Source organism: Macaca thibetana, chromosome 8 (assembly GCF_024542745.1).
Source record: "Macaca thibetana thibetana isolate TM-01 chromosome 8, ASM2454274v1, whole genome shotgun sequence".
NCBI lineage: Eukaryota > Metazoa > Chordata > Mammalia > Primates > Cercopithecidae > Macaca > Macaca thibetana.
The window spans coordinates 22,306,221-22,332,138 of record NC_065585.1 but is presented as its reverse complement, the minus strand read 5'-3'; the positions used below and the strand labels follow the sequence as shown (position 1 = coordinate 22,332,138).

At 46.6% G+C, this 25,918-nt stretch overlaps 1 protein-coding gene, 1 long non-coding RNA gene and 1 pseudogene across 2 annotated transcripts in view; 2 read left to right on the top strand and 1 right to left on the bottom strand.

The window, feature by feature from the left end:
• LOC126960644 (cyclin-dependent kinase 5-like) overlaps positions 1 to 4,945 on the top strand; it is a 28,669-nt pseudogene extending 23,724 nt beyond the window's left edge.
• Positions 4,946 to 10,527: 5,582 nt separating this feature from the next.
• On the bottom strand, positions 10,528 to 13,211 carry LOC126961318 (uncharacterized). Its single transcript, XR_007728257.1, has 3 exons — positions 13,065 to 13,211; positions 11,607 to 11,711; positions 10,528 to 10,647 (listed from the first exon to the last, which is right to left on the bottom strand). It is a non-coding gene; the product is annotated as an uncharacterized LOC126961318 (long non-coding RNA).
• A 3,217-nt stretch (positions 13,212 to 16,428) lies between these two features.
• ZHX2 (zinc fingers and homeoboxes 2) overlaps positions 16,429 to 25,918 on the top strand; it is a 193,752-nt gene continuing 184,262 nt past the window's right edge. Inside the window, exon 1 of the mRNA XM_050801522.1 lies at positions 16,429 to 17,053. The gene's annotated coding sequence lies outside the window, so the exon portion shown is untranslated. The remainder of the gene's footprint in view (positions 17,054 to 25,918) is intronic.

The following is a 25,918-nucleotide window of genomic DNA, read 5'->3' as shown; positions in this document are numbered from 1 at the left end:
GTGTATACATGACCAAGGGGGTTTTATTCCACAGATGCATGACAGGTTTGATATTTGAGAATCAATGCACAATCATGACATAATAAACATAACCCATCATAGTAACAGGCTAAAAGAAGATAATCATATGATCAAATCAATAAACACAGACACAGCATTTGACAAAATTCAACAGCTGTTCATAGTTTTAAAAAAAACTCTCAGAAAATAAGAATAGTGGAGGATTTCCTCACCTTGATCAGTGGGATTTGCAAAAATCCTATAACGAATATTATGCTTAATAGTGAAAGACTTAAAGCTTTCCCTCTATGATTGGGAGTAAGGAAAGTGTCCGCTCTCACCACTCTTATTGAACATAGTGCTAGAAGTCGTAGCTAGTACAAGAAGGCAATAAATGGTATGTATTAACATACTGAAAAGAAAGAAATAATACTGTTCCTGCAGAATAAATGATTGTCTATATAAGAAAACCCCAAGGAATCTACCAAACAAATCCTAAAAGTAATAAATGAGTTCATTAAAGTTGCAGGATACAAGATAAACATACAATCAACTATATTTTTACATATTAATACTAGCAATGAACAAATGGATACCAAAATAAAAAATACAAATACTATTTACAATCACTCAAAACTAATACTTAGGTATAAAAATAGCAAAGCATGTAAGGACTTGTATGCTAGAAACTACACAATGCTAATGAAAAAAATCAAAGAATATCTAAATAATGTAGAGACATATTGTATTCATGGATTAGAAGACTTAACCTAGTAAAAGTGTCAGTTGTCCCCAAATTGACATAGAGGTTTAATGCAGCTCCTATCTTAATCCCAGCAAGGATTGTTATAGACCTAGACAATATTATTCTAAAATATACAGAAACAGACCAAAAAATAGACTAGCTTAAATAATCTTGAAAAAGAAGAATAAAGTGGGAGGAATCAGTTACAAGACTTACTCAGTTTCAAGACTTATTATATAGCTATGGTAATCCAAACTGTATGGTACTGGTATAGGGATACACACATAGAATAATGGAACAGAATAGATAATTCAGAAATAGACCCACACCTGTATCCCTAACTGATTTTTGACAAGAGTGCAAACTCAATTCAATGAAGAAAAGAGTTCTCTCAATAAATGTATGGAGCAATTGGACATCCATAGGTGAAAAAGGAACATCAACCTAAATCATACAAAGATTAACTCAAAATGGATCACAGACTTAAATGTAAAACATAAAAACTATAACACTTTCAGAATGAAACATAAGAGAAAATTTTGGCCAGGCTCAGTGGCTCATACCTATAATTCCAGCACTTTGGGAGGCTAAGGTGGGTGGATTATGTGAGGCCAAGAGGTGAAGACTAGCCTGACCAACATGGCGAAACCTCATCTCTACTGAAAATACAAAAAGAAGGTGGACATCATGGTGCATTCCTGTAGTCCTAGCTACTCAGGAGGCTGAGGCACGAGAATCGCTGGAACCCGGAAGGCAGAGGTTGAAGTGAGCTAAAATTGCGCCACTGCACTCCAGCCTGGGGAACAGAGCAAGACTCTGTCTCAAACAAACAAACAAACAACCTAAAAAAAAATGTATAAAAAATAAGAAAATCTTTAGGATCTAGGGTTAAGGATCTAGGGCTAGGCAAAGAGTTTTAGACATGATACCAAAAGTATGATACATAAAAGGAAAAAATTCAAAATCAGACTTCACGAAAATTAAAACTCTTGCTCTGTGAAAGACCATGTCAATAGTATCAAAAAGCAGGCTACAGAGTAGAGAAAATATTTGCAAATCACTTATCCAAGAAAGGACTAGTATCTAGAATAAATAAAGACTTCTCAAAACTCAGCAGTGTAAAAACAAACAATTCAATTAGATAATGGGCAGGAGACATTATTTTTCACTTTCAGAGAAACATGGATGGCGAATAAACACATGAAAAATGTTCAACATCATTAGCCATTAGGGAAATGCAAATTAAAACCACAGTGAGATATCACTACATACCTATCAGAAAGGCCAAAATAAAAAATATTTACAACAAAATGCAGGCAAGCTCGGTGACTCATACATTACTGATGGAAAAGTAAAATGATACAACCACTCTGGAAAACAGTTTGGCAGTCACTTGCAGAATTAAACATGCCCTTACCATGCGACCCAGCAATCATGCTCCCAGGCATTTATCCCAGATAAATGAAGCCATAAGTTCATACAAAAACCTGTACACAAAAGTTTATCACAACTTTATTTGTAATAAACCCCAAATGGAAATAATTCCTATGTCCTTCAACACATAAATGGTCAAACAAACTATAATACACCCAAAACAGAGAACACTGCTTAGGAATAAAAAGGAACAAATTACTGAAATATGCAACAACCTGGATTTATCTCCAGAGAATAATCGGAGTGAAAAAAACCCAGTCCTAAAAGGTCACATACTATATGATTCCCATTTATGTAAAATTAGTCCAACCATTGTGGAAGACAGTGTGGCAATTTCTCAAGGAGCTAGAACCAGAAATACCATTTGACCCAGCAATACCATTACTGGGTATATACCCAAAGGATTATAAATCATTCTACTGTAAAGACACATGCACGTGTGTGTTTATTCCAGTACTGTTCACAATAGCAAAGACTTGGAATCAACCCAAATGCCCATCAATGACAGACTGAATAAAGAAAATGTGGCACATACACACCATGGAATACTATGCAGCCATAAAAAAGAATGAGTTCCTGTCCTTTTGAGTTCATGGATGAAGCTGGAAACTATCATTCTCAGCAAACTAATACAGGAACAGAAAACCAAACACTGCATGTTCTCACTCACAAGTGGGAGTCGAACAATGAGAACACATGGACACATGGAGGGAAACATCACACACCAGGGCCTGTTGGGGGTGGGGAAATAGGGGAGGGTGAGCATTAAGACAAATACCTGATGTAAATGACGGGTGGATGGGTGCAGCAAACCACCATGGCACATGTATTCCTATGCAATAAACCTGCACATTCTGCACATATATCCCAGAACTTAAAGTAAAATTAAAAAAAAAGAAAGATGTCTGAAATGACAAAATCATAGGAATGGTGAACAGATTAATGGTTGCCAGTGGTTTTGAAGGGAACAGGGATGAAGAAGTAGGTGTGGCTATAAAAGGGCAACAAGAGGTACACTCTGCTTGTGAATATGTCATTATCTCAAAATAAAAATCTTAATTTAAAACATAACTACAGGCCCAGCTCAGTGGTGGCTCACACCTGTAATCCCAGCACTTTGGGAGCCTGAGGTGGGTGGATCACGAGGTCAAGAGATGAAGACCATCCTGGCCAACATGGTGAAACTCCATCGCTACTAAAAATACAAAAATTAGCTGGGTGTGGTGGCGGGTGCCTGTAGTCCCAGCTACGCAGGAGGCTGAGGCGGGATAATTGCTTGAACCCAGGAGTCGGATGTTGCAGTGAGCCAAGATCACACCACTGCACTCCATCCTGGCGACAGAGCAACACTCCATCTCAAAAAAATAGAAAATAAAAACTACAAAAAACTCAAATTTCAAAGAAGCAAAAAATAATTTTTTTAAAGAATGCATGAAAAACCAGTGAAATCTAAATAAAGCCTGTATAGTCTTCACCAACATCAACTTCCTCATTTTGAAAACTGTACTGTGGCTATGTAAGATGTTATCACTGAGGAAAACTGGGTGAAGGGTACATACGATCTCTGTGTACTATTTTTGCAGCTTCTTATGAGACAAACTATTTCAAAATGAAAAGCTGTCACTTAAAAAACACATTTCAAATTAGCTGGGCATGGTGTCGTGCAGCTATAGTCCCAACTACCCAGGAGGCTGAGGCAGGAGGATTGCTTGAGCCTGGGAGTTCGACGCTATAGGGAGTTATGATCATGCCACTGCACTCCAGCCAGGACAACAGAGTGAGACCCTGTCTTTAAAGAAAAGAATAAGTTAAATAAAAATTTTAAAACATTTAATTTTCTTGAGTCTTAAAACTGAGAGCCCACAGGTGCCCCTGCAGCCACCGAAATGTAGAATACGAGAAACTGGAGAAGATTGGGGAAGGCACCTACAGGACAGTGTTCAAGGCCGAAAACCGGGAGACTCATGAGATGGTGGCTCTGAAATGGGTGAGACTGGATGACAATGATGAGGGTGTGTGCCGAGTTCCGCCCTCCAGGAGACCTGCCTACTCAAGGAACTGAAGCACAAGAACATTGTCAGGTTTCATGACGTTCTGCACGGCAACAAGAAGTTGACTTTGGTTTTTGAATTCTGTTACCAGGACCTGAAAAAGTATTTTGACAGTTGCAATGGTGACCTCGATCCTGAGATTGTAAAGTCATTCCTCTTCCAACTGGTAAAAGGCCTGGGATTCTGTCACAGCCGTAATGTGCTACACAGAGACCTGAAGCCCCAGAACCTACTAATTAACAGGAATGGGGAGCTGAAATTGGCTGATTTTGGCCTGTCTCGAGCCTTTGGGATCCCCATCTGCTGTTACTGAGCTGGAGTGGTCACACTGTGGAACCGCCCACCAGATGTCCTCTTTGGAGCCAAGCTGTACTCCACATCCATTGACATGTGGTCAGCTGGCTGCATCTTTGCAGAGCTGGTCAATGCTGGGCAGTCTCTTTGTCCAGGCAATGATGTTGATGACCAGTTGAAGAGGATCCTCTGGCTGCTAGGGGCACCCACCGAGGAGCAGTGGCCCTCCATGACCAAGCTGCCAGACTATAAGCCGTACCCAATGTACCCGGCCACAACATTCCTGGTGTACGTCGTGCCCAAACTCAATGCCACAGGGAAGGACCTGCTGCAGAATCTTCTGAAGTGTAACCCCGTCCAATGTATTTCAGCAGAAGAGGCCCTGCAGCACCCCTACTTCTCCGACTTCTGTCTGCCCTGAGCCCTGGGACTCCCGGCCACCATTCTGGAGCCTGGCCTATTTAAGCCCCATCTTGGGAGGGGTGGGACTGTGGGGTGCCCGGTGTGCTGAGCTCCAGCTATGCTGAGCCCAGCAAGGGTGGGACGCCTGAGCCCAAGTTTCTCACTTCCTTTGTGGACTTTATTTAATTTCTTTCTTTTCTTTTTTTTTTTTTTTTTGAGACGGAGTCTTGTTCTGTTGCCCAGGCTGGAATGCAGTGGTGCGATCTCGGCTCACTGCAAGCTCCGCCTCCTGGGTTCATGCCATTCTTCTGCCTCAGCCTCCCAAGTAGCTGGGACTACAGGCGCCCACCGCCACGCTTGGCTAATTTTTTGTATTTTTAGTAGAGACGGGTTTTTACCATGTTAGCCAGGATGGTCTCGATCTCCTGACCTCGTGATTTACCTACCTCGGCCTCCCAAAGTGCTGGGATTACAGGCGGGAGCCACCGTGCCTGGCTGACTTTATTTAATTTCATAAATTGGCTCCTTTCCTATACACACACACACACACACACACACACAATTTAATATTCTTATTTTGCTACCTTTGATCAATTCTTTTTTTTTTTTTTTTTTTTTTTTTTTTTTTTTTTTTTTTTTTTTGAGATGGAGTCTCACGCTGTTGCCCAGGCTGGAGTGCAGTGGCACGATCTCGGCTCACTGCAAGCTCCGCCTCCCAGGTTCCCGCCATTCTCCTGCCTCAGCCTCCTGAGTAGCTGGGACTACAGGCGCCCGCCACCGCGCCCGGCTAATTTTTTGTATTTTTAGTAGAGACGGGGTTTCACCATGGTCTCGATCTCCTGACCTTGTGATCCGCCCGCCTCGGCCTCCCAAAGTGCTGGGATTACAGGCTTGAGCCACCGCGCCCGGCCTACCTTTGATCAATTCTTAAAAGACCACAGGCAAATCCTGGTCCAAGTGCCTAGGTTTCCATGTGACCACTATGTAGATACACCCACTGCCTTGGGAAGCACACTTTCTGCTAAGTGCACATCAGTTATCAATCAGAATCCTCAACTCACATGTGCAAGGCTTACCACTTTCTTTACTTTCTATGATGCAACTTCATTTCTATGTTAAGGTCCTATTCAGCCAATGTCATGAAAATGATCTCAGACAGTTCAACTCAACCCCAGGGAGATGGTTTAGGTTCTGGGACACAGACAGAGCCTGATATCAACAAGGGGGTGGGTGGTAGGGAGAGAGAGGGGGCAAGCACCCTCCTATGCTCAGAGTGTCATCTGTGCACCCTGCCATCTTGAGGATCCATCACCCCATCATTCCTCATCCACACCATTTGGATGAGGGTCCTATGCCTGCTGTGAGAGATTACCACAAACGTCATGGTTGAAAATGACACAAATGTATGCTCTTATAGTTCCAGAGTTCAGAGATCTAAAATGTGTCTCATGGGATGAAAATCAAGGTGTCCGCAGGGCTGCTTCCTTTTGGGAAGCTCCAGAGGAGAGCCCATTGTCTTGCCTTTTCCTCTTTCTAGAGGCTGCCTACTTTAACAGGGTGTGGTGACGTGTGCCTGTGGTCCCAGCTACTGGGGAGGCTGAGGTGGGAGGAACGTTTGAGCCTAGGAGGTGGAGGTTACAGCAAGCTGAGATCACACCACTTCACTCCAGCCTGGGTGACAGAGTGAGACCCTGTCTCAAAAAAAAAAAAAAGGTTTAAAGGCTGCCTACCTTCCTCACTTGTGGCTGCATCACAGTGACCTCTTTCTTTCATGGTCATGTCTTTTTCTCTAACTCCGACCTTTTGCCTCCCTCTTATAAACAGCCTGGTGTTCATGTTAGAACCACCGGATAATCCAGGATAATCTTCCATCTCGAGATCCTTAACTTAATTATATCTGTGAAATCCCTTTGCCATGTAAGAGGACACATGCACAGGTTCCAGGGACTAGGACATGGACCTCTTTGGGGCTATTATTATTATTATTATTGAGACAGAGTCTTGCTCTGTCACCCAGGCTGAAGTGCAATGTCACCATCTCAGCTCACTGCAATCTTTGCCTTCTGGGTGCAAGCGATTCTCCTGCCTCAGCCTCCGGAGTAGCTGGGATTACAGGCGTGTGCCACCATGCCTGGCTAATTTTTGTATTTTTGGTAGAGACAGGGTTTCACCATGTTGGCCAGGCTGGTCTCAAGCTCCTGACCTCATGATCTGCCCACCTCAGCCTTTCAAAGTGCTGGGATTACAGGCGTGAGCCACTGCACCCAGCCTGGGGCCATTATTCTATGGACTACACCACCTTGGGCACTTGGGGTCATCCCACATTCATCCCTCACACTGATTACTGTTGCTGCATCACACACCACCCCACAACTTAGGAGTGTGAGACAACCATTTTATTATGCACACTATTTTGTGACTCAGGAATTCAGACAGGACACAATGGGAATGGCTTGTCTCTGCTCCAATGATGTCTAAGGCAACAGCTGATAAGACCTGATCCTTGGGAGTGACTCAACAGCTGGAGGCTGGAATCATCTGGAGGGCTCATCGCTCCCTTGTCTGGTAGTGGATGCCAGTTGCTGGCTGGGACCTCACCTGGGGCTGCTGACTTGAGGCCTCTTCTCACGTGCTGAGGTCACCTTACAGCACAGCAGCCTCTAGGGAAATGGACTTCTTACACAGTGGCTCAAGTTTCCAAAACTCAAGTGTCCCAGCAGGCACAGCAGAAGCTGCATTGCCTTTTGCAACCCAGCCTCAAAAATCACATAGAATCAGTCATTTTTGCTGCACACTATTGCTCAAAGCACTCACAAATCCAACCAGGTTCAAGGACAGGGGAAATAGATCTTACGTCCTGATAGAAGGTGGTAAAGTCGCTTTCTAGAACAGCCAAGGAGACGGAAGGCAGGGTTTTCTCCACCTGCCTCACTAAGCAACCACTTTTTCTCTGGTGTCTCTCTACCCGCCCCCAGAACTCTACCTGGAAATGGCTCAGGTCTTCTGATCTGATCCCACAGTCCTTGGGGGTGGTGTTGCCACCTCCTTGGGGTTCATCCGGAGAGAAGGAATCTGCAGCATCCTCATTATTTTCCCTCCAACTTTCTCTCTTCTCCTAAACGAAGGCATCCATTCCAGGTGTGGGAGAGGCAGTGGTGAGGTTTCTCTTTTTTATGTTCTCTCTAAAACTTATTGTCCATGTCCTAAGTTCTTTCCATCCCCCTAGGGATCCACATTTTTAAAACTAGAAAGCTAAGAGTTTGCTCAAAAATGCAATTTTTACCTCATTCCTTCTCTGAGGGGAAAAGCATCAAAAATTCTTATCTCTACTTGGATGGGGTGAAGAAGAAAGTCAAGGGGTACAAGGATATGGATGGAGGTGATACTATCACTAAACATTTGCAAAAATGTTGTCTTGCCACAGGTACAATTCCCACAACAATCTGTGTCTTCTGTTGAGGTCTCCAAGGGACTTTACCCTGAATAAATAATACCCATTTTCCCAATCCAGTATGCAAACAAAATAAGGAGTACATATGGGGTCCAATGAATCATCTGTCTTCGTTACTGTTAGTAGCCGTGCTGAAGGAGGGGGTCATAGGTCTGTACTATGGATTAAATGTTTGTGTCCCCTCGAAATGCATATGTTGAGGCCCTACTCCCCAGTGTGTTGGTGTTTGGAGATGGGATCTTTGGGAGGTAATTAGGATTAGATGAGGCCATAAGGTTGGGGTCCTCATGATGGGATTAGGGACCTTATAAGAAAAGATACCAGAGAGCTAGAGAGCTTGCTTGCTTGCTTTCTCTGTTTCTGTCTGGCTTTCTCTCTCTCTCTCTCTCTCTCTCTCTTTCTCTCTCTCTCTCTCTCTCTGTGTGTGTGTGTGTATCTCTCTCTGTCTCTCTCTCTCTCTCTCTCCACACACACACAAAGTAGTCATGAGAGCACGTAGCAAGATGGCAGCTGCCTAAAAACATTGTCTAAGCTACCCAGCTGGGCATTTTTTATGGCAGCCTGAGCTGAATAATATCATCTGTTAGCCATGTGGGCTGCAAATACACAACCCAGAATGAGGCTGGCATACCCACACAGGTGTAGGCAGTGCTGCGGGGAATGCCCCAACCCATGCTAAGATGCAGAACAAAGGAGACTCAGGGTCTCAGGGGAGTGCCCCGGGGAGGAAGGGTGCAGCTGAGCCAGACACTTCCAGAGTCAGAGAGAAGCTGAAATATCCTCTGGAGAAAACCCCTCCTCCTGGAAACCAGGAGTGGGGAAAGGTGTTCCCCTTAAATGTCATCTATGGCTGCTGAATGATGCATGTTTTCATTCACTTATTCATTCAGCAAACATTTACTCAGTATCTACCCTTTATCAATTGTTTATTTCTATGGGGGAAAAAGACCTGCCAAAATCCTAGTAGCATAAAACGCCACAAATTCACTATCTCACAATTTCTGTAGGTCAGAAATCTAGTCATGGCCTCACTGGATTCTCTGCTCAGGGTCTCACTGGACTGAAATCAAGGTGTCAGCCAGAGCTGCACTTCTCATCTAGGTCTCAGGGTCTTCTTTCAAGCTTATTGGTTATTGGCAGAATTCATTTCCTTGTGCTTGTAGGACTGAGGTCCCAGGTGTCTTGTTAACTGTCAGCCAGGGTCTGCTCTCAGCTTTTAGAAGTGGCTCTCAGGTCCATCTTAGCAACAGAAAACCTCCCTCGTGTAAAATCCCTCTCATTCTTTGAATGTCTCTGACTTTCCCTTCTGCCACCAGCCAGAGAAACCTGTCTGCTTTTAAAGGACTCATACGATTACATCAGGCCCATCCAGATAATCTTCATAATCTCCATATTTCAAGGGCAAGTGATTCGGCACTTTAACAACATCGGCAAAATCTTTTCACAGCAATACCTACATCCATGGTTGAATGAATAACCGGGGACTGGGAATCTTGGGGGTCATCTTTGAATTCTGCCTGCGATATACCCCACGAGAGGCAAGAAACAAGGACACAGAGATGACTATGGCGAAATACTCATCCACAAGGGACGTATAGTAAAATGGATACAGCAAATACAGAGAAGTAACTAGATTACTGGGCAATAATTGCTAACTCAAGGTTAAGTGCAAGGTTCTGTAGGACTTCAGAGGAGGCAGGATTAACTCTCTTTGGGAGAGTACAGGAAGGTTTCCTAAAGAAAGTGACATTTGATCTGTGTCTTGAGGAAGAAGGAAGCCATTCCAGGTACAGGGTGCACCATTTACAAAGATGGAAAAGACCATGGAAAATGTAGGGAGTGACAAGGAATCCAGCAATGTTAAATTGTAGAGGACAAGATGAGAAGAGGCAGAAGACTGGGCTGGGAATGCTGGTTTGGACAAGTTTACGCAAGATCATACCTGCCACCCCAAAGAAGTAGAAAGCAATAAAAGATTGTAAGCAAGGAGGTGACCAAGCAAGATCTGTGTTTTGGTGACAGCATGAATAGTAGAGGTAAAAATTGGAGCCAGGGAAATGAGTTAGTTGGTATTTACAGAATTTCAAGTTCCTTGAACTGTCTTAGCCAGGTAAGGCTGCTATAGAACGAATAACCAGAGACTGGGTGGCTTAAACAAGAGACATTTATTTCTCACAGTTTTGGAGGCTTGCAAATCTGAGATCAGGGTGCTAGCATGATCAGGTTCGGGTGACAGCTCTCTTCCTGGCCATCTTCTTGCTGTGTCCTCACTTGGAGGGAAGCAGGGAGAGAAAAAGTGAGTTCTCCGGTGGTTCCCTTTATAAGGGCACCAATCCCATTAAAATGGGAAAAGTTCCCTTGTCCCCCTCACAGGGCATGCAATGAGGGTGTGGCTTGCTTCTTCAGTGCCCCACTGTTCAAACCTCTACGGGAGTGTACAGATGGGCAGGCCGTGAGGCTTCGACTCCACAGCAGTGCCTAGGGGTGAATGTTTGTAGCTCCTGAAGCCCCAGTGGGTGGGTGTTACAGCGTACTCTTTTAGTTTAGCTGTCTATAGGCGGCTTGTGTTAACCAGCTCAGTTAGACCCCCTTCCTTATCACAAGGACAGAGGGATTTCTGTATTCCCGGGTTTCTTGCCTTGGTGTACCAGAAGAATCTGATCACACGTGGGCTTGGAGAATGAGTGCAAGGTTTTATTGAGTGGAAGTAGCTCTCAGCAGATGGGGCAGCCAGAAGGAAGATGGTTTTCCCCTGGAGTCAGGCTTCTCAGTGGCCCAAATCTTCTCCAACGGCCCCTCTAGTCTGGCTGCCTGTATCTACCTGAGTCTCGGGTTTTTATAGGACCAGGATGAGGGTGTGGTGGTCCAGGGTGGTCTTGGAAAATGCAACGTTTAGATGCAAAACCAGGAGTGCCTGTCCTCGCCTAGTCTGTAGGGGTGGAGCCCTGGCCAGGGACCCGCCTTTCTCTACCCAGCACTCCAGTATCACCATCATGAAGGCCCCACCTTCATGATCTAATCACTTCCCAAAGGCCCCGCCCACTCCCTAATATGATCACATCGCGGATTAGGATTTCAACATATGAACTGGGGGGCAAGGGAGCACAAACATTCAGCCCTTCAACCTTTGGCACTGATTCTTACGCTCTCAGACGGAGCAACATTGTAATAGATTCATACATGAAGAACTGTGGCAGGCAGCCAGGTGTCAGCCGTGTGAAATACGTACCGCTAGTAGCATGTGTGGCCATGAGATGGTTTTAAATGATGTGCAGGTATAGACAAAATAGCTCTGACTCGGAGAAAGTTATAACTTTTCAATTCTCTTCCCATCCTTTTAATGAGCTCAAAAAAAGAAAAAACAAAAAACAAAAACAACTCAGTTTGGTGCTACCCTGTCTCTAACAACTTTCTAACACCTTTCCCCTCCATCTCTACCTTCTGCAAATAAGAGTATCTAGCTAGCTCAATAGTGCTGGGCTTTTTTCCCCATGTTTATTTTCACTGTTACCTTTCATTGATTCATTTGAAAATTCAATATTGGATTTTCTTGTTTCTATTGTGACCAAGGCTTCTTTAGTATTAGTATGAAATAAGTGCATTTAAGTTTTAAAAATGTGAATCAATGTAAATAAAATGTTTTCTTTTCTTTTCTTTTTTCTTTTTTTTTTTTTTTTTTTTTTTGAGACAGTGTCTAGCTTTGTTACCAGGCTGGAGTGCAGTAGTACAATCTCGGCTCACTGCAACCTCTGCCTCCCTGGTTCAAGCAATTCTCCTGCCTCAGCCTCCTGAGTAGCTGGGATTACAGGCACTCACCACCAAACCTGGCTTATTGTTTTGTATTTTTTAGTAGAGATGGGGTTTCACCATGTTGGCCAGGCTGGTCTCTAACTCCTGACATCAAATGATCCACCTGCCTCAGCCTCCCAAAGTGCTGGGATTACAGGTGTGAGCCACGACCCTGGCTGAATAAAATTTATAGGTAGTACCTTTGCTGCTGGGACAAAATTGGTGAAGGTGGTTTGCACATGAGTTAATTTGCAAGCCACAAGTATAGTGGGAAGCAGGCAGGATTTGTAATCAATCAAATGTGGGCTCAAGACCTGCTTCTAACTTATCAGCTGTATGGCCCATGGATAATTCATAAACTTCTATAAACTTCTGTTTCCTCCTACAAATTAAGGAGACAATATACTATTCAGAAGGCTGTTTAAAAGATTAAATGACATAAAGAAGCACCTCCCAGGCAGCCATGTACATAGTAGGCACTTGCAGTCCTGGTCACAGTGTATATCCTTAAATAATGGAAACCTCTGTTTTTGGCAACAGCAAACAGGAACTTAACTCCAGCACCTACTGAGTATCTATGCTTGATAAATGAGTTCTTATTTGCTTAGGATCTGGGACCTGTGGCAGGGGATCCTTCATGAGCAACAACTAAAATCAAGAAAAGCTTTGATTTGGAGAGTGGGCCAGCTTAGGCATCATGGACCAAGAGGCCTCTCTACCCCCTTGTCCTGGCCTCCAATATTTCACAATGCTACCTATACCCTGCAGGGCTCAGGGGGGAGTAGATCTAGAATATTCAGATATATGTACAAATAAAGACACGGATAATAACTCCCATTTTATTTATCTATCACTGTATAATAAACCACCCCAAAAGTTAATAATGTTAAACAACTACAGTCTTATGATCATCTCATGATTCTGTGGGTTGACTAGGTGGAGTTGGATGGTTTTCCTCTACATAATGTCAGGTGAGACTAGAGTCAACTGGGAGACCAATTAGGCTGGAGCATCCAAGATGGCAAAAGTCTGTGTATTAACCAGGATCTCAGGTGGAGCTATTGTCCCTATCACCTTGGTTTTCGCTCCATGTGGCCTCTCCGCGAAACTTGGGCTTCCCACAGCATGGCAGCAGGACCCTAAAAGGAAGGAAACAGAAATTGCCAGTCTCTTAAGACTTGGATTTAGATGTCTCAGAATATCACTTTCATTGCATCCAAAGCAATCACAGGACAAGCCCAGATTCCAAGGGAGGGGAAGTAAACTCCACCTCTTAATGGTGACGTATTTTTCAAAAAGGGAAGGAAAGGATTGAAAAAAGCCATCTTAGAAGACTACCACACCTCCTAAAGCTTTCACTTTTTGAAAAAGGTTTTTATTCTTGAAATATGTGTATATTTCAACCAAGCAAATATGTACCTAGGAATTTATCCTAAGGAAGTAATCACAGATGATTCAAAAGATTTGACACAAGGTTGTTCATTGGAATAAAATTGAAACTACCCAATACCCAACAACAGGGGACCAATTAAGTCTAAAGGTGGTTGAGGACAGTGTTTTAAAAGTCTATTATCTGGGAAGCAGGTAAAATTAAGCTTAAATCCCAACTCCATTACTTAGCATCTGTGTGATGTTGAGCAAGGTACAGTACTTAGGCTCTTTAAGTCTCAGTTTCTATATCAGTAAGATAAAGATAAATTATAGGTTTTTGTGATGATTCAATGAGATGATACATATAAAAGGCTCAGCACATGGTAAATGATCAATAATTGTGAACTGCTATTATTATTTATGATAGTCGTTAGTGCTATCACACTAGTGCAAATCTTTCCCATTCTCTCCATTTCCAGGCACACAATACTTCCATGGATCTTTACAGTTAACTTTTGGTTCTGACCAATGAGTTGTAAGTGAAAGTGGCATATGTTACTTCCTGGCTGAACATTTACTTGTCCAACATTATTGATTCTGAAGCTCCTAAATCCTGTCAGATAAGGGTCTGTCTACTCCATGGATATACTTAAAGCAAACAGGGATCATACCACATAAAGCAAAAACCACCTTTGTCTTATTCCTCGTTGTTTTCTCTTTATATGATGCAAGTTCAGTCCATGCTAAACTCTGAACAATTTAAAGACACTGCAACACATCAGAGGCCCCTCATCCTTGCTAGTGTCCATGAGCTCCAAGTGCTCTGAAGATATGAGAACCCAGCAGACCATTTAGACGGTTACCCGGCTTCCCTCTGGCCTGGCCCATTCCACCCTACGTACAATCTGTCACCCTGCCAGAAGCAGGTGGCAATGAGGTGGCAGCCAGGGAAACTTGGCTTATAGAAAACCTTCCTAAGTGATTGATCATCCAGAGGAGGTGCAGCCTCAAAATAGGAATAGCTTCGTTAAGGTTTGGGTAATTTCCATGGAAACAGACAGAACTAGACTTATTTTAAAGGGGGAGGGGGCAGGGAGTGGAATGGCCTGGAAGGGGCATAATAAGGTAAGCGATATCAAAATCTTGAAGTTGGTGTGACCGGGCGGGAAGGGACAAGAGGGAGGAATTGGGCGCGGGGGTTCCCATATTTTTTTCTTTTCTTTTTACTATTTTGGTTCACCCTGGGTGAGGCAGAGGTGGGGAGGAGATCAGGGATCGGTAAATTCTGATGTCGATGGCAAGTAAATTAGGTTCTTAGATAGCCGGTACCAAATGAGGTTGAGAAAGACGTGGCCTAAGCTGGATTACAGTCATCAAGAAGTTAACAGAATCCTGTAAGAGCCCCTCCAAGTCGCCTTTCAGGCCCGAGAGCATCACGCAAGAGACTCCTTCCCAGGATAGAATCTTGTTTTATGGGCGGTTAAAATGCCAACAAACAGACCCTACATCAGCAATAACCGAACAAACAGGTGCAGACCAGTAAGAAAGTTTTGCCTATGAGCTGTTTTAATTTTTGTTGCAAAGGATTTCTGGGGAGCCAAGCGGTATGTCAGAAATTAGAGCCCTGGGGCAGAACTTACAAAAACCTTTTAGCTACTTCCTTCTTCCCGGCCTCGGAAATGAAAAAACCAAAAGGTCACCCAGCGCGTCCGCCACCCAGTCAGCCCCAAGGCCAACCGTCCTCACCCCAGTCCGGGTCCTCGCCACTGGCCTCTCCGCTGCACACGGCCACCTGTTGATGCCCTCGCGCCCAGAGCCGAGTTGCAAACGGCCGCTAGAGTTCGTTCTAATTCCCCAGAGCAGAGCTGGCCGGGAAGCCCCGACGCGACGCGCCTGCTAATCTGCAGGGCGGGCGGGGACTCCGCAGAGCCTCTCAGCCCTAGGCTCCCTTTGTTTTCTGGCTGCGCTCGGAGCCTCGAAACTAGCCCCCAGACCGCATCCCCTCGTCCCCGCCCAGGAGCTGCCCAAGAGCCCACAGGCTAGCCCAGGGGAAACAAGGTCCATCTGGGCAGGAATGCGCGGTGCAGACAGGTTGCCGCGTGAGATCCCGAAGTGTGCCCGGATCCCGAATTCCTTAGAGCTCTTTAGCCCGGCACTGTGGCAGGAGCGCGGCGTCCGGAATACAAGTTCATGGTTCCGAGGCCGCAGGCGAAGGGCAGCGCGATCCACAGCCGCCTTTGCTCTAAGGCGCCGAGGGGAGCCAGGGGGCTGCCGCGGTGAGAGCTCCGCTCCCGCTGGGTACATTGGAGTCCTAGTTGCGAAAGCGACCCGCCTAGCTTCCAAGGGACTTCTCTGCGAGCACAGCAGGCGTGTGCATTTCTTCGAATCTGAGAATTCTAGCGAAAGCGGGCTCTACCAGAGTTTAAGTCGGTCCCTGGGGCGTCTGTTTGTTTATTGGCTCTTAAGGGAAAAAGTTCGAGGATCTTTAACCAGCCTCAGACCTGGAGCAGGCGGAAATCCCGGAATCTCCCCAAGCAAAAGTGATCTAACTTCAAGTCGTTATATAAGTGGGGGCTCCTTCTTCCTCTCCCTACGCCAAGCCTTCTCATTATCATTCCGGGAGTAAAATGTGTCTCGCTCAACATAGTTTTAAAATCGTTATTATTATTTTTCTGAGCCTGAAACCGGGCCAAGGCGCAGGCAGCGCACAGGGTGCGTGGTGGCCCCACCCGCGTACAGCCCCTTGCAGAGGGTCCGGGGGCCCGGGTGCCGCCAGAGCCCGGCCTGCAAGCGCGCCCTTCGGTCCCACGGTCCGCCACTCCACGTGGTCAAGATCAACAGTTTGTTGAGCTCATCAGTGACACCTTGAACTTTTCATAAAGAAAATGGGTATTGCACCGAGAGGGTTTGGCTGCGGCCGCCGCGCGGGGTCGTGCTTAATATTCAATGATCTCGCTCGCGCCTCCCCCTCCTCTTCTCGCAGAAATTCCACCGAGTCCGTTACTGGGCTCAGACTTTTAAGTTAATTTACTGCCCCCCTACCTTGGCCAGTAACCAGCGCCTTTAGGGCTAGCCTCCCCCCCAGCTCCTGCTTGAAAAATGACATTTCGCCGGTGTCTCCGGAGGGGGCTGAATTTCACTTTGTAACTTTCTGCGGAACCCGAGCCCGGGTGGCAGCTCGGGTGGTGGTATCGTATGCAAATACGCATGCTGACGTTACAGATCATGTGGGTTTTGGCGTAGATTCCCCACTGATCGAGGCATTTTTTTTCCCTTTTTTTTTTTTTTCCTTTTTTTTTCTTTTAAAAATTTTGGCCACCGTTCTCCGTACGGGGGCTTTTTCTGTCTGTCTGTCTGACAGGCTGGCTTTCCCCCTCTTTCCCACGGAGCCCGAGCCGGGCGCCCGGTGGGGAGTGGGGAGTGGGTGGGGGGAGCCAGCAGAGTTCCATTTTGGAACGCCCGTGCCGCGTCTCCGCGTTCCCAGCCCGGGTCCCCGCGTTCCCAGCCCCGGCGCAGGTAAGAAACTTCGCCTCGGCGCGGAGCCCCCCCAGCCGGCGCCGCCAGCCCCGAGCCCCGCACGCCGGGCGCCGGCCACTCCAGCCCAACTTTCCCACCGCCGCCGTCGCCGCCGCGGCTCCCGAAAATGTGTTGTTAATGGGACTTGGCCGGGTTTGTGATTGGAAGGGGGGTACGGAAGGGGGGGGTGTGCAGGCTCTTTTTGCGGGTGGGAGGAAATGAGCGGATACAGAGAGGGAAGGAGATTTTTTTTTTAAAGAGTTTTGATTACAAGTTTGGATAAATGGGAGCCAGAGCGAGGAGGAGGAGGAGCAGGAGGAAAAACATGTCTACGTTTCCCTATGTCGACATAAGCCACAAAAAAATATGGCGTCCGCTTTCGACAGGGCGTTACGTAGACCCGACTGTTTTTATTTATTTATTTCGTGGCCGTCTCCCTCCCTTCTTGGCCAAACTGCGGCGCTTTGTGCAAACGGGGCAGGTCCCGCGGGGACTCCACCGGGACGTGGCCCCGTCTCCGCGCGTTTTGGCAGGCGGGGGGCTGCGTGTGTCTGCTCCCCTCCCTCCCCCTCTCCCCTCGCTCCCCTCTCCCGGTGACGATTCGCCGTAATGTGGTGGCAGGAAGCATGACGCCGTGGGCCGAGGCTGCCTCTGCTCTCGTCGCTCCCGGCGGCTGCAGGCAGCGGGCGCGCAGCGCGGGCGGCAGCCGAGCTACCTGGCGGGGGCAGGGCCGGAGCGCGGCGCTGTCCTCACCCCCGCTCAGGTGCAGGGGGAGTCCGCGCGGGGCGGGGGGCCCAGGGGGGCCGCGGGACCCCCGGACCTGCTGTCCGCCGCCGGCTGGCCGGAGCCTCTGCCAGCCCGAGCCCACGTTCGCCCCCCTGAACGGCAGCTGGCGCTTTTCGTCTGCCCCACAAGAGGTTAATCTTTGTTGGTGTTGCAGCTTCTTTGTGGCTTCCCCAGGACTCGGTATCCTCGGCTTTGCAAACTTGCCCTTTTCCCAGCCGCTTTGCAGGAGGCTGCGGAGACGAAGATGAGCGGAAAGTTGGAAACCAGCAGGCATCACAGGACGGTCCCTTTGGCCTCGTAGCTGTGCTGAGCCTGGGAGGCGGAGGAGGAGGTGGAGGCGGCGGAGGAGGAGGGTTTGTCAGGCTGGGGAGAAAACTTGATGGGGAAGTCAAATTGTGATTTGTTCAGGTTTCCACCTGATTGATAGGCTTCAAAGCCAGTGGGGTCTCTACCTTCAGCTGTTTCGCGGTGGCCTTTTGTTTGTCTGGGGCGTGGAGGAGGGAAGTCGATGAATAAGGACTTTCCCTCGACCCCTCCCCTTTTAAAGAGTGGTTGCTCAGCTTGGCCCCCTGGGAGACTGACTTTTAGGCCCTGGAGTTCTTCCCCAACCTGCTCTCTGATCACTTTCTCTCTCTTAACTTACCAGATCCCCAGGTCTCAGGCAGGCCCCGATGAGCAGAATGGAGGAGTTAGGAGGAGAGGATTCTTTCCCCAGCACTTCTTGAATTGCCCAGACCTCCCACAATTAAAACCACACACACAAACACACACACACTTACTCACTCTCTCCTTTATATATGGCAGAAATTAATGCCTGTGGAAGTGAAGGGGGTGAGGTTCTGAGAGCTCTTCAAGATTTGAGTCAAAAGGTGATTTTCTGTTTATGAGGGCGGCGAGTTTAAGCAGTTCACTCCCAGGGCAGTAATGTCAAAAAGCGTTTGGATGACGACCAAGTGGAATAAATATCTTGTAAAATGGCATGTTTAATAGTAAAAATAGATTAATGGAGCCGTCAAGTGGTTGAATGGGACTAGCATAAAGGTTTAAGTTTAAAGGGAAAGTTACAGAAGGCTGTATATACAGCTTCTTTTAAGGCCAGAAGGGAAAAAAAATCTACAAGTAAGGCTGAAATGTGTCACTGACAATAATTGAACTGGTGATGTGTGGAAATATCATCGCTGTTTAAATGCTTTGCTCCGCGATTGTTCTCTTGTGCTCTTGTACCTTTCCTTCTAGCCAGGTTTGCTGTCAGCTAAAGGATGCACCTGAAGATCGTGCTTCAGGGGAAAATGCAAGAAACCAAGATTTGGGGGCACATCAGCTGTATCAACTAATGTCCATTTAAAGGGGAAAAATACCACTGTTTGTTGGCACTGAAGAAAGGGTATTCCTGTGATGTAAGTGCAGTGTATCTTGACTTGCTGAAAGGGGGCCCCACCCCGCGTTTCTCATCCACATCAGGACCATGTGATTCAGCGGGGTGCTGTGCACTTATCAAAAGGAATCATGGCAATGTTTGATAGCAGTTGCTAACACTGTTACAGTGTGTGAGGCACAATGCTGTATATTTTACGTGCTTTATCGTTTAATTCTCACCACAACCCTGTGAGCTAAGTACTACTATTATCCTCCGTTTATGGTTGAGGAAACAGAGGCTCCAAGAGGTGAAGAAACTTGCCTGAGCGACCAGGCAAAAAGCAAATCCAGGCCTAACTTCATAGCCTTAACCAGTCTATTGTAGCAGCGTCCAGCGTCATAGTTAGAATAAAAAGGTAAAGGGTCAAGTCCAGGCAGAAAAGAGGGAACAGTAGCCACTGTCCCGAAGTCTGAACTCCAGAATTTACCTGGATTTTTTTCCTTTATTCATTTATTTAGCACCTGTGGGTTGATTTCATTTATTCACTCAGCAACTATAATGTTCATTATACTAATAAGAACCCATAGCCATTAAGCATTTTTGTATGCCAGGCACCATCCCAAGTGCTTATGACTAGACTATTTTGTCTTCATGACAACTCTGATGTAAGTCCTCTCATTCTCCTTTTTCTAGATGAGGAGGCACAAGCCCAGAGAAGTTAGCTAACTTGCCCAAGACCAAACAGCTAATAAGTGGAGTGGCAGCCCTCAGAACACACGCACTCTGCCGTTGCAATGCAGAGCGCATAACCAGATGTTATGGAAACGCTGGGGAGACAGAGCCCCCCTGGCTGAAACACAAAGCACTGCATGCTCCACACATTATGGAGATGCTGGTGGGATACAGACTCCCTGCCCTCTAGGAGTTTGAGCTGACTGCAGGGAAGCACTCATTAAACCAAATCAAGCAGGCTTAGATAACTGCTATAATTGAGAAAACTAACCACTGTGGAAGCACAAGGAAAGGCATGATTCTTCTGCTCTGAGGGGATCACAGAGGGTCTCCTAGAGGTGGGAGCAGCTGAACTGCCCCATGAATGAAGAGGAACAATGTCTGGAGGTGTAGCCAATATCATTGCATTCAGCTGCTAGCAGCAGAATCTTGACTACCAGTGACTTAACCAGATAGGGACTTTTTTGTGTCAGACAACAATGGGGCGGGGAGTAAAGGGGGATGATGCCTCAGCTGATAGGGATGTTTTTGTGTCAGACAACAATGGGGCGGGGAGTAAAGGGGGATGGATGATGCCTCAGCTGTACCATTGGGAACCCAGACTCCTTCTTTCTACTTTGCCATGCTTAGAGTGGAGGCCTTTGGCCTTAGGTTTATCAACTCATGGTAGGAAAGTGGTTGCTATGTCTCCAGGCCACACATTTGCATTCCAAGAAAGAGAAAAAAGGATGAAGGAGGCTCAGAGAGCTTTTACCTGGTACAGCTTCACTGCTATATCTGGGAAGGGGCACCCCTCTCAGGGACTTCTGTCCTTAGCTCATCGACCAGAGCTGTGCTACGTGGTGACTACTGCCAGGGAAGAGCAATCAAGTATTTTTAGTTGGACCCATTGCTGTCATGAGCAAATTGGGGTTCAACTTATAAGGAAGAAGGGGTGAAAGGAGGAACGGTTGTTGAGTTGGCAGGGAGGGCATGTGCTAGCAAAGATGAGAAAGAAGGGCCCTGGGAGCGGTGGACAGGTACCCTGGGGAGGTGGAGAGGGGGAGGCAGGGAAGGCTATGCAAAGAGATGATGCCAGGCTTGGGGGTGGACCAGGAGGAGGTTGGCTTTTAATCTCTAGGTACTGGGAAGCTATGGCAGGTTTCTGAAGAGGAATTGTCACGTGTTTGGGGAAGGGAAGACTGAGACTGACAGCAGAATACCTTGTGCAGACAAACGAGCATAGTTCCTATTTGAAATAAAACGAGTTCTGGAAAGTTTCAGGCCAGGGGACCCGTTTTGCCTCAGGGCAAAAAGAAGACAGTGTGCAACAAAGAAGTGAGGGATGATTTTCTTTTAGGTCCTGTCAATAAGAATCCAAGCTTAACCTGATGTGAGTCAGCTGTTACAGGGAGGCAATCAGCTCGCCTTTCTGGATAATTCAGTTAGCGGGACTGGAAAAACTGGAAGGGGGTGCCATTTACTCTCCAAACACTACACTTGCCTTTTTCCTGACCTTGGGGGTTCCTGGGCCCCAGCTGCAGCTCCAGCACTCATCAGCAGGACACCTTCGGCCATGACCCTCACCATTGCTTTAAATCAAGGAGATAATATCAGAGGATGCCAGAGGCCTTCCCAGCACCAGATTCCCAGAATGGATTCCTCCAGCAAGGGCCAGCCTCTCTGATTCTCTTTGCTCAGGGTATTACCTTTATAATTTTGAGCTATTACTTACCTCAGTTTTCTTATCTCTGAAATGGAGATCATTTTAGTGGCTGCTGTATGAGTTGTTAGGAAACATAAGAAAGTTGTAAAAAGGCTTAGCACACACCTCCCATATGAATTGTGCTCAACAAATCATCACTGCAACCACCTCAAGGAAGTGACTTTATTGTAAATTTGAGGTGCCAAGTAATTAGCATGTGTGGATTTCATCATCAATCCCAGGACGCTGACTGTCCCATCTCATTGTCATTCCCCTTCTGCCTCCCCCCACCCCCAGTACACACATGCACTCATTTTGTGGCAAGTCTGAGCAACTATTGAAATGGAAACGTGACCCTGGAATATCACAGTGAGATGCTGGTGCATTGTTCAGATACCATAATGTGCTGTGTCATGGCCACATCCAGACAGTGCAGCTCAGGAAGGATGCTTGGCCGTGCACATGCCCCTTTGATAGACAATAAGGTAGACATTATTTTCTGTAGTGACGCGATTATTTCATTTTGAACTGAAACAAATCCTGATTCCCCTCACCCACCCTTCTCTAATGCCCCCACCCTACACTGAACAGGTTGTGATTTTAAGAACATCCACCCACAGTCTGCTTCCTGTTCTTACACTTGTAATCATGCAGTTAAGAGGGGCTGATTGGCAGTGGTGTGTGTGTGTGTGTGTAACAGACCCCAAGGAGAAAAACAGTCCTGACAGCAGTATATCAGTTTCCACCTAAACTTTAAAATGGAATAGAGACACCAGGGCCAGAACCTGTTTTCTTGCTGATACCTCTCTTTACCCCCTGGTGGACAATATATACCTGTTAAAAGCCACAGTTCACACCCTTTCTTCCTCTTTCTCTCCACCCTACTCCCTAACATTAGAAACACTTAGTGGAGATTAATCTTGTTACACAATGTTTCACTGCAATGGTATTTAACACATAACAGAATCTGCAGTGAATGAAATTCTTGTGCTATTGATCCATAGGGGATCAATATGAAGGAATGTGAGCCAGGCATTCATTGTGGTGTAAGAGATTTGTGATATATTTTAGGGGTGCACATACCTAGTTTGGGATGAAAGAGCGGGAAGCCCACGCTGAGTTTATCTTTCAGAGAGAAATCAGCAAAATCCAGGGACCATTTCCTGTCAAGTTCAGGGTCAGAGAATAGATTCATGGATCTCTGGGGCTTCAGGGAGTAGCCGGATTGAGTTAGCTCTTTCTTTGGAAGGAAATCTCCCTGTTGGGGGCCCAGGGGCCACTTGGGAGAGACAGAAGGAACCTACTATTGAGGCAGAGAGCAAGAAAGTTATGAATGAGAGTTCCTGGGCTATAGCCTCTCCTTGTCCTGGTTGGATGCCTGCAACTGCAGCTGCTGGCTCAAAAACATCTGCAGAAAACTGAGGAAGGACCAAAAGTCTAAGTTAAGGAGGCAGCGGCAGGCACTCATGCATGCCTGCGTACGCTGTGCAGAGGTGACCGTTTAAACCAGTGTTGCAGAAAGACTCAAGAAAAACAGTCCTCAGCAGGCCTGACATTTATGCCCCCACAGCCATCTCACCCCCCCACAGCCTGGTACACTCTGGCTGGTGAAACTGAACAAATACAAAGCTCCCTACACAACCAGATGCACAAAGCTCCCCATATACCCAGACACAGCACAAGCACACGGTGTTCACCATGTTAAGAACAGCAACAGCCCCTGAAAAAGTAAGCACCTACTATGTGCTAGGCACTCTGCTAAACACTTTCCCTTCACGGTGTCATTTAATCTGACCCTGAGGAGTAAATTGAGAGTGGCGGTGTAATTCCACTTAAAAGGTAGGAAAAATGCGTTAGCATGGTAGCTCACACCTCTAATCCCAGCACTTTGGGAGGCTGAGGCAGGTGAATTGCTTGAGCTCAGGAGTTCGAGACCAGCCTGAACAACACGGTGAAAACCCATCTTTACAAAAAATAAAAAAGTAAAAAATTAGCTGGGTGTGGTGACACACACCTGTAGTCCCAGCTACTTGGGAGGCTGAGACAGGAGGATGGCTTGAGCCGGGGTGGTCAAGGCTGCAGTAAGCCATGATCATGTCACTGCACTCCAGCCTGGGTGAGGGAGCAAGACCCTGACTCAAAATAATAAAAAATTTTAAAAGATAGGAAACTAAAGCTCAGAAGGGTTAAGTACTTATTCAAGGTCACAGAAAGAAGGTAGCAGAGACAGAATTCAAACTCGGCTTAGTCTGATTCCAGAGCTTTCTGATATTGTACATAAGTCTTCTGGAGGCCTGGCCCACATCAGCCTGGAAGAGGTGTGGGGAGAAGGGACCGTTTTAGATCGTGCTTTGGGATAGTCTGATTGCTTTTCTGATAAGGGGTATAGAGGTGCATGCCTGCCTGCATGAATGTGCGTGCACGTGTGCGCATTAGAGTTTAGTCAAAACAGGAGAGCATTACAAATCCGCGCCTGTTATCTACAGCTCCCCCAAACCACCCCTCCTCAAAAGAGGCCACTGTAAAGCTTCTATTAGTGTCTCCAAGAGAACATTCTCCAGGGGCATTGCGCCCTCCGCCCTCTCCTCCCCGGATCAGGAGGGAAGGAATCCCCGTGGGCCGAAAGCTGCAAAGTTGGAGCTGGAGGAGAATCTGGGTGCTCCTTTCAGGCTGCAGAGTGGCCTCGCCAGCCAATGGGGGAAGGGGGTGGAGGAAGCAGGCGGAGGGAGGGTGGAGAATGGCTGTGTTGCTGTTTTTATACAATAAAAGAGGATCATTGTAATTGGGAGCCTTTGAATCATAACACGTCTGCCTATGGCTCTCCCCAGCTGCAGAGCCATTTAGTTAAATAGCGCACAGAAAACTCTTTTCAGCTGATATTACGTTCCCGCTGTTCTTAAAATATGAGACTGGGCTGAATTGCTCTAAGGACAAAGCCATCTCAGGCGTCCCCACCCCAGCCCCTGGGTGTACCCAGAACCCCCCAGGGATCTCCATAGCCTGTGGAGGAGGAAGTTTAGAACTTATTTTCATTTGCATGGCACCCTGTCTTTTTGAAAATAGATTAAGATATTTGCACACAGCCTGGTCAGAGTTGGATGTCATAGTGAAGTTGTTTGTGGCAGTGGTGGTCTGGAGGGAGTAGGGAGAAGCCAGGAGGCCAGCACTGGTGGTGATGGGGTGTGCCTTTGCTTTTGTGTAGGGGAGGCAGAGAGGTAGATAATGCAGGGACGTGAACTGACAGTTAGAAGCTGGAGAAAGAGACTGCCCTCTGGCCAAGACATTTAGGGGAAAAGATGGGCTCCAGGCAGGAGAGGATTGAAGTGCCAGCTCTCCCCTAAGCTCTCCTAATAGAGAACTCTGAGGTTTCATTATCTTGTAGAACTGCCTGTTACTTTCTTCTGAGGAACTTTGTGCTAGAGAATTGATTCTGAGCATGTGGTGAATTTCTGCCAGAGACACGTAGTCCAGGAGAGCCCGAAGACTTCACGTTATTTCCAAGAACCAGGGCTCTTGGACAGAAAGAGCCACAGAACGGAAACGGTCTTGATCACTTCGCAGTTAATGGTAAACATTCTAAAGAACAGAGAACTTGCATTTGACAGTGTGAACTTGGACAGTGCCTGACTTTGGCGCTTTTAGAATGGGATTTATGGATTTCCTGGTACAGGATATATAATGTCCTCTGGAATCACTGAAAGAGGATTTTGAGAGGATGAGTCTAATAGCAACATGGTGCATTAGTAGGATCCAGGAATGCTCTAGCTGAAAAAAATTTTAGGGATCACGTAGCCCAACTGAGGCCAGGAAAGGTAAGATAATTGGCCCAAGGTTATACAGTCCTATGGGCATGTATTATTTTTCTTCTTCTCTACAGTCTAGCTAAGGCCCTTCTGTTTCCTGGGCCAGCCAGCTCATCACAGCATCTTCTCTCCCCGCTTCCATTCCTCTTTCCAATCAGCACTCACTGAGCACCTCCCAAAGGAAGAAAACAATGTTCCTGCCTTCAGAAAGGTCACAGTCATTGGCACTTAGCCACAACACCTGCTGCCCATCCTCATGCTAGCCCTCACTGACATCACAAGCACAATTCTACATGCGTTTTGTGGGTGTGCTCGGACAATCCTAAGAGAGGTTGGGATTCTGTTTTGTTGTTGTTGTTGTTGTTGTTGTTGTTGTTGTTTTTGAGACAGAGTCTTACTCTGTCACCCAGGCCGGAGTGCAGTGGCATGATCTCAGCTCACTGCAACCTCTGCCTCCCGAGTTCAAGCGATTCTGCTGCCTCAGCCTCCCAAGTAGCTGGGAC